General features: G+C 48.1%; 1 long non-coding RNA gene across 3 annotated transcripts; it reads left to right on the top strand.

Annotated features, from left to right (window-relative positions):
- The first annotated feature begins 887 nt into the window (after nt 1-887).
- Nucleotides 888-7,002, top strand: Gm36905. Of its 3 annotated transcripts, XR_001782007.1 has the most exons (4): nt 888-1,015; nt 2,440-2,632; nt 6,086-6,185; nt 6,823-7,002. It is a non-coding gene; the product is annotated as a predicted gene, 36905 (long non-coding RNA). The 3 variants fall into 3 exon arrangements; XR_385051.3 differs by lacking the exon at nt 888-1,015 and having other exon boundaries at nt 2,177-2,632; XR_001782008.2 differs by lacking the exon at nt 888-1,015 and having other exon boundaries at nt 2,177-2,632; nt 5,747-6,185.
- Nucleotides 7,003-7,828: the final 826 nt, after the last annotated feature.

Raw genomic sequence — 7,828 nt, 5'->3', positions numbered from 1 at the left:
AAAGTCTTTCTTTAAGCACCGTGAATCACTGGCTCAGGGAGATGAAGGACTTGGCCTACTGCAGTGTGCAAGCCTTGTTTAAACACGAGTTCTGGGGTGCTCCCAAGATTCTGCATTTCTAATGAGTTCTCAGGGGAGGTCAAGGTTGGACCTCAGACAATACCTGAAATAGCAGGTGCGATGGCTGCTAATTACATGCGTTGACCTGGGTGGGCTGCAGCGTGTCCAGATGTGCGGCCAAATACTGCTCTGGGTGGTTAGGGAGTGCAATTAGCCTTTACATTGGTGGGCTTTGAGCAAAGCTCACTACCTTTCATGATGGACCACATCCAAATAGTTGGAGGCCTTAAATTGGGAAAACAGAGTAACTTCTCATTACTGAGAGAGAGAGAGAGAGCGTTTTCTAGCAGACGGTGTTCAGAATTCTGTGTCATTGAGTCTTCTTGGTGCAACAGAAGATCAAATTCAAAGCGAAGTGTTGGCTCTTCCAGGATGGCTGGCTGTGCCGCCCTCTGCACTTTTCAGGCTTCAAGCAGCATAGACACACAGACTAACAGGTTTACGTTCCGTCTCTTTACAGGACAGTAACCAATGCAACAGGGTTGCTAAGTATGGCACTGCTGCTCCAGTTCCTGCTAAGTTGTATGGTTTATACAAACCACTACCCTCTCTGTCAGATTCCAGTAACCAAAGGGAAATCTGCAGACCCTAGATGAGCAGCTGGGCCTGTGGGGACGGTGAAGGTGGTGGCGAGGGAGGGGAGGGCGAGGGGGGGGGCACAGCTGGCTGGGGAGGGGGTAACCTTGGGCACCAGCATAAGGAGCTGCTTTGGAGAACAGAATAGAACCATCAGCTTGAGCTCCATTCCCTTTCCCGGTCAGCCCACAGAGACAAGAAACAGCATTCCTTCCCTTCAGAATTCTGCAGTAACGCCCCATACGACTGACTGGTGCAGCAGTAGAATTGAGGAATTCCAGAATCCCCATTGTAGTAGATCCTCGAAGAGCAAAAGAAGGTACTGAGTAGCTTCTGCAAGCTCTGCCCAGTTCTGGGGTTGGTGGGTGACACAGTGTATGTGCCTGCCCCTGCACATGCCCCGATTGCACCCTCAGTGTCATCTAAGGGTGGGTGCTTCATCCTCAAGAGGTCCTGGTTGCTGAGACTAAACAGACACACCCTGTTGAGATTCAACCCCTTTCTTCTGCTTGTTTAGTTGAGCCTGGCAATATAAAAGGAGATATGGAGCAGAAATAAAAGCATACACAAAATAATAATGAGACACAAAAAAGGTGAGATTCGAGGACCTGTGAAGAAAGCACACAGGGGGATTCTCAGCGACATATAGATAGTGATGAGGCACGGCTCGGTGGTAAAGAGCATGTACTGCCCTTGCAGAGGACCTGGGTTCGGATCCCAGCATCCACTTGGGGGGATCTGACACTCTCTTCTGGCCCCTGCCGGCAACTGCACGTATCACACACACACACACACACACACACACACACACACACACACACACTAATTTTTAAAAAAAGAATGGAAGTAGAAGTGCCAGCACCCAGGTAAGAGGAATCACAGAACAGACAGTAAATTTAAAAGGACATATAGAAATATATGAGGGACCTCCCTGGGATCATTTCCTCCAGTTAAAGGGAATAACAGAAAGGTTGTATAGACCAAAGAAGGGCGAGCAAACAGGAGGTGAGTGAAAGAGACGCGTGCAGCATCAAAGGGACTCCTACTACCTGGATCAAGAGATGACAAAGAGCCAAGTTGAGTCACTGGAAAGAGATTCACATCCCGGAGATAGTAAAGCAGTTAGACAGAGCCTGGATCCCAGGCTGAGGTTCATTCTGAGGCTTATTCATGAATTGTTTCAAGAGAACAAAACAAATATATCAGAAGAACAAAACAAATGTATCCTTTAGCCCTAACACAGAGTGAGTATCAGATATCTGCACTCCACAGTAGCCCCAGAAATAAAAGATTCTGACAAGAGTGGGGATGTGGACCCTGCCTTGGTCTCACAGGAAAGCCTTAAATACACTGGTGAAGACTTTGAAGAGACTTTGAATTTGACTGGGAGAGTTTAGTAAAGACAATTCTGGAAGAGTGATCAGATAGATATGCAGTTCCTAACGAGGAAGTCTGCCCCTCCCCTGCAGAGCAGGGGCAGAGGAGTGACAAGGAAGCAGCCAGTGTCTTTGGGGAGGCAGGCAAGCTTGTTGTGCCAAAAAAGGTCTTTGTTTTAAATCAGATTGGAAGGGGGAGAACACCATTGTAAAAAAAATAACTAGTTTTTGCAGGCGACCGGAGGGCTGAGAGGCAGGCAGCAGGCTTGGACATCATCACAAGTCGGTGACAGATGGCAACATGAGAAGGAGAACGGAAGATAGGGATGACTCAAAGAGAAAAACATCTTTGTGGCAATCTCTACAGGGTCTACAGCTTTGCCTGCTGTCTGCTGCTGATGCATTAGAGCTCCTGCAGAGAGGACCAATATCCAGGAGAGCGGATCACGTGGGAGCGGATGCTTGGAGTTCCGGAAGTACAGACAGATGTATGGAGTGGAAAAGTACCAGTGTTAAAGGTTGTGTCGATGCTTCCTTCTAAGTGGTTCCTATGCCGTCTGGTATGCTTCATCCATCTGGGGGGTGGGGAGGGGGCGGGGAGTGGGGGTTGGCGGAGGGGAGGGAGTAAGGCTGAGAGACATGAGCTGCATGGTCCAAGGGCTGCTCAGCAAAGACCCCAAGGAGGCAAAGAGTGCTGCCATCTCCAAATTTCTTCCACAGCATTCTTTTCTGTTTTTTGTGGGTTTTTTTGTTTTTGGGTTTGTTTTGGTCTGGCTTTTTTTTTTGTTTTTGTTTTTTGTTTTGTTTTTTTTTTTTTGATTTTTTTTGTTTGTTTGTTTTGGTTTTTGGTTTGTTTCTGTTCTGTTTTGTTTTGTTTTGAAGACTCATTACACCATGAAGTTCTATTTAGACCACCCCGACCTCAAATTCACATAGATCTGCCTGCCTATGCCTCCTGAGTGCTGGAGATCAAGACAGAAATTCTTTCTAAGCTTCAGCTCCCACACCCAACAGTAGCAGCGATCCTATCTGAGGAATTAACACAATCAGCTCTCCAGAGCCACACGGAGCCCAGAGCCAGGTCCTTTATCATTGAACAGAGTCCTTGGGAACACGAGTGAGAGCGAGCCAAGTCAGTGCTTCATGGGAGGAAAGCATCCAGGTCCCCTCTAGGAAACACTTTTGTGTTTCCACCGTGCACCTTGGTAAACAGAATATCCAGAGATGGCGCTAGGTAGAGCTGAAAACGTGCAGTTTTGAATCATTTCTTTAAGGAAATCTGCCAAATTCAAGACTAAGGCTATAAGATCCGAGAGACATTGTGGAGTTCCAAGTTCACTGATTACAACAGTAAACCAGGGCTACAGTGGCAGACATCTATAATGCCCATGAAATCCTTGGAAAATGGAATCGAGAATTGAGAGTTCAAGGTCATCTTTAGCTACATAGTGACTACCAAGGCCAGCCTGGGCTACATGAGAGTCTCTGTCTCTCTATGTGTCTCTGTCCCTGCCTGACTCCCTCTGTCCTTCTCTCTCTCTCTCCACCTCCACCTCCCTCTTCTGACTTCCCATCCTGGAGAAACAACTTAGCAGTTAAGAGCATGTTGTTCTTGTAGGACCCAGGTTCCTTTCCCAGGGCCCATATGGCAGCTCACAACCATCTGTAACTCCAACTCCAAGAAATGTGATACCCTCTTCTGGCCTCTGTGGGCACTGCATGCTCATGGTACACTCAAATACACACAGACAAAATACTCACAAGTATAAAATAAAAATAAATATTTTTTAAAATACATAACAGACAGACAGACAGACACACTGTTTTATCCTCCTCATCTGTCTCTTGGATCTCTCTGCTCCACCCCTTCAGCCCACCTGCGCATGGGGTCCAGGTTACCAATTTGGAAAGAGAATGGGATAGAACATGTTAAAGAAAGAGGCATGGCTGGAGCCCTGCGAGCAAATCCTTTCTGTTTCTCTTTCCTCCACAGAGACTAGAAGTAATATCTTTAAAAGAGCAACTGTTAATGATTTCCCTGCTCATTAAATTGATATTTAATCTGTTATTGTCAACCAGAATGGTTTGTAGACAGAGGCTCTCTGGTTTCTAGAGTCCTCACTGCCTTACAGTTCGTTTGCTTTTTAAAGTGTTTCATTTCGCTTCTACGAGTGGAGTTCAGGCTCTTGGCTTCATTGGCAAATCCAAAATCAATCCATTTAGAGGCCAGAACATTCTAGTCTAAGACTCCTGAAACCTGGCACATGATGGCCGTGCCCTGAAAGAGGCCTCATTGTTCAGCTAATGGGCATCCCTTGTGATGATCTGAAGGAACACACAGGGCTCATCAACCTCGAATGTACATTTTAGTGAGCTACATTCTGAACATGGCCCCTGTTGGAGCTCAGACTGGATTAAAGTCCAGCTCTTTTCAGTAATAACTCCCAGGGAACGCTCCCCATCAGTCCGTTCTCATCTCAGGGAACGCTCCCCATTGGCCTCCCTCACCTCAGGGACCCCTCCCCATTGGCCCTCCCTCGCCTCAGGGAACGCCCCCCCTCCATCAGCCCTCCCTCACCTACTCCTACCTGCATCTCCTGCTCTGGATGTCTTTTCTTCCCTTCTGGCCTGAGCTCTCCCCTCACGTTTCTTCTAGTGACCTTTCATTTGTCCTTCTTGGATAACGTCAACACCCCCTTCTCTGTAAGCCTTACACATCCCCTCTACCTGAGTATGTCCCTTCTCCCCCTGAGCCTGCCTGCCTCTAGGAGATTGGACACATGACCTACAGTGTCTGTGTCCACAGCCCAGACTCAACCCCTTCAGTGGAAGAGATGAGGCTTGGCTTTGTCTAGCTCAAGTCTCATAAACTGCCCGAGGTAACCAGCGAATATTGAGGCAATGAGATTAAGGAAGTAGTTCTCCACACATCCTGTGCTTTATCCGACCTTTCCATCTCTCCAAATGTTTGTTATTTTGGCCTAGAACGGCCTCAGAAATCACATGCTTCAATGATACCACGAGACAAGGGTTCATTATGTCCACTCTGTTCTGTTGGGTCCACTCCCCAGCCATATCTGAAAAATAGGAGCACAGTAGTCAAAGCGCACCTCTTCTGCCCGTCCGTCTCTCTGCATTTCCCAAAGGACAGCTCCCACCAGCTCTCCCCTCCTCCTGCTCCCACACCACCGAGATGTAACTAACTCAAGCACATCAACAGGGCCACACAAAACCCTTGGCTAGAAAATGGATCATTTGAGGAGCGTCCTGCCCCAAACAGATGAGATCCGGCCACCTGTGGGCTTCAGATGGTGTAACACCACGAAGAGGGCCGGAGGGAAATCTACCTTCTGTGAATTTCTATTCTTCACACTATCCTGGGTCCATCTGAAGTCTCTGTGTAAACGCATCAGCTTCAAGTTTATGTAAATCCTTCTCAATATGATATAATCCAAAATTGACCTCTGAGTTTTCTCTCCAGCCCCACATTTCACTCTTAAAAATCATGGCTGATAAGCAATTCCTTTCATCTATCCATCCCTACGTTTCCAAGAATTAGAACAAAGCAAAAATAGTCTTTGCCGTGAAAATCTGCCAAGGGTGTCCAACCTTTGTCTGATGGTTTCTGGAGTTCTATGGCCCCAGGGTCACTACAAACATCAATATCTCTCTAGGAAAGGCAGAGAAGTATTGTGGTCAGGGACCCTTCGGAAGAGCCTTGCCTGCTGACACCGCCCGCACTCTGGGGCGCCCTGAGCTGCATCCCACCCAGTAGCACGTACACAGCAATAAATCCCGGGGAAGGCTAGTCACCAGCTTGTAACTAGTAAAACAGGTAGCTGAGCTATCCCTAATCCCCACTCCGTCTCCCTGAAATCCCAGTAGGAACCCCAACTGTCACTTTGCCTGCCCCTTAGTTTCTTCTTCACGTGTGCTTCTGGGGCTTAGAGCTGGAAAGGACTTTGTGTTCACACAACAAGGCGTGGCCTTTATATTTATTCTGGATGCTGCAGAGACAGCACACTCGTGGAGAAGACAACAATTAGAAGCCTATGCTCGGAGCAGAGAAGCCTTTTAAAAGCACCTGGATTTGAGAATTCCATCAGGATACAGGTATCAAAAGCTGGCTTGATGTCTGTAGTACAAAGTTAGAAGCTGGAAGGTCAGTCTGGCCAGACCACATCTGGGCTGGGGGGCTGGGGGGGGGGAGCTCATGTATGGCTGCCATAACAGTGCTAGGAACTGTTCTGAAGAAAAAGGATAATGTATTTATTACTATTGATATTATTCTCTTGTTGTGTGAAGTGGGCTTGACATCGCAGGGTTGCGTATGAATAAACTGAGGCCCAGAAAGATCATGATTCCCAGCACTGCAAGCTGTCCTGACCCAAACCCAGTGTATGGTGCCCAAGTCCACTCTCTTACTCTTTTGCTCGTCTGAGCTCACGTCCAGCTCTGCTCTCTCCTCCCTCTCAGTGCAGAACAGGGACTTTGTGGATATCTTGGCTGCCCCACATCTATGCTCTGTGTTCTCAGGGTCCTTCTTATGGAGTGTACTGTAGGTGGCAAAGCACGGGTCTCACTGAAGCCAGGAAAGTGAGCTCGGCATTGCTTTCAGGCTCCCTTGTTACTGGGGCTCTGCTCTGATTTCGTTTCTGTTGCTGTGAGAAAGCACTCTGACCAGAAATACCACAGGGGAGAAGAGGGTATATTCTGTTTTGTTTTGTTTTGTTTTGTTTTTTCAATACAGGGTTTCTCTGTATAGCCCTGGCTGTCCTGGAACTCACTTTGTAGACCAGGCTGGCCTTGAACTCAGAAATCCGCCTGTGTGAAGAGCCGTGCAGCGAGCAATCAAGTGCGTGCCGCCAGTAATCCCTGTGGAGAGCCATGCCGCGAGCAATTGCCATTATAAGATGGCGCTGGCCTCCACTGTGCCTAACTAGTAAACAAGCCTTGTACGCAGGTGCGAGAGTGAACTCACTCCTAGTCACTCCTATTATCGGGACGTAATAGTGGGGTGACGGGCGAGCAACAAATCAGGAGCTGTCACGCCATATCAGGTTCTGAAACGTCACGCTGCGGGCTATAAAAGCAGCGCCATTTTCCCGGTTCGGGGTCTTCCTGAAGAAGTAAGCAATAAAGCTTTTGCCGCAGAAGATTCCGGTTTGTTGCGTCTTTCTTGCCGGTCGAGTGGGATGCAATACGCCTGCCTCTGCCTCCCAAGTGCTCGGATTAAAGGCGTCCGCCACCACCACCTGGCTGGGTTTATTCTTCTTGTTCCAGGTCAGAGTCCATTGTTGAGAAGTCAAGGCAGGAACTCAAGCTATTCACATCCCCACCCCAGTAAAGAAGAGAAAGAAGAGCTTACTTACCCATGCTGCCTGCCTGCATGTGTTCAGGGCCAGCCCGTGAAGTGGGGCCACCCACGTTCAGGGTGGGTCTTCCCACCTCAATTAACAGTCAAGACAGTCGCCTGCAGACAGGTTCACAAGTCAACTGTCTCTAGGCAGTTTCTCAATCAAGACTCTCTTTCCAGAGGGTTCTAAGTTAAAACTATGCAGCACAGGTTCTAACAAGCTAGCCAATCAGATGCGACATCCTGGAATCCAATAGCCAATCAGATGTGACATCCTGGAATCCAATAGCCAATCAGATGCGACATCCTGGAATCCAATAGCCAATCAGATGTGACATCCTGGAATCCAATAGCCAATCAGATGTGACATCCTGGAATCCAACCTGGGACCCACCCATGG

This window comes from Mus musculus, chromosome 16, assembly GCF_000001635.26.
Source record: "Mus musculus strain C57BL/6J chromosome 16, GRCm38.p6 C57BL/6J".
Taxonomy (NCBI): Eukaryota; Metazoa; Chordata; class Mammalia; order Rodentia; family Muridae; genus Mus; species Mus musculus.
This window is presented reverse-complemented; position numbering and strand designations above follow the sequence as displayed.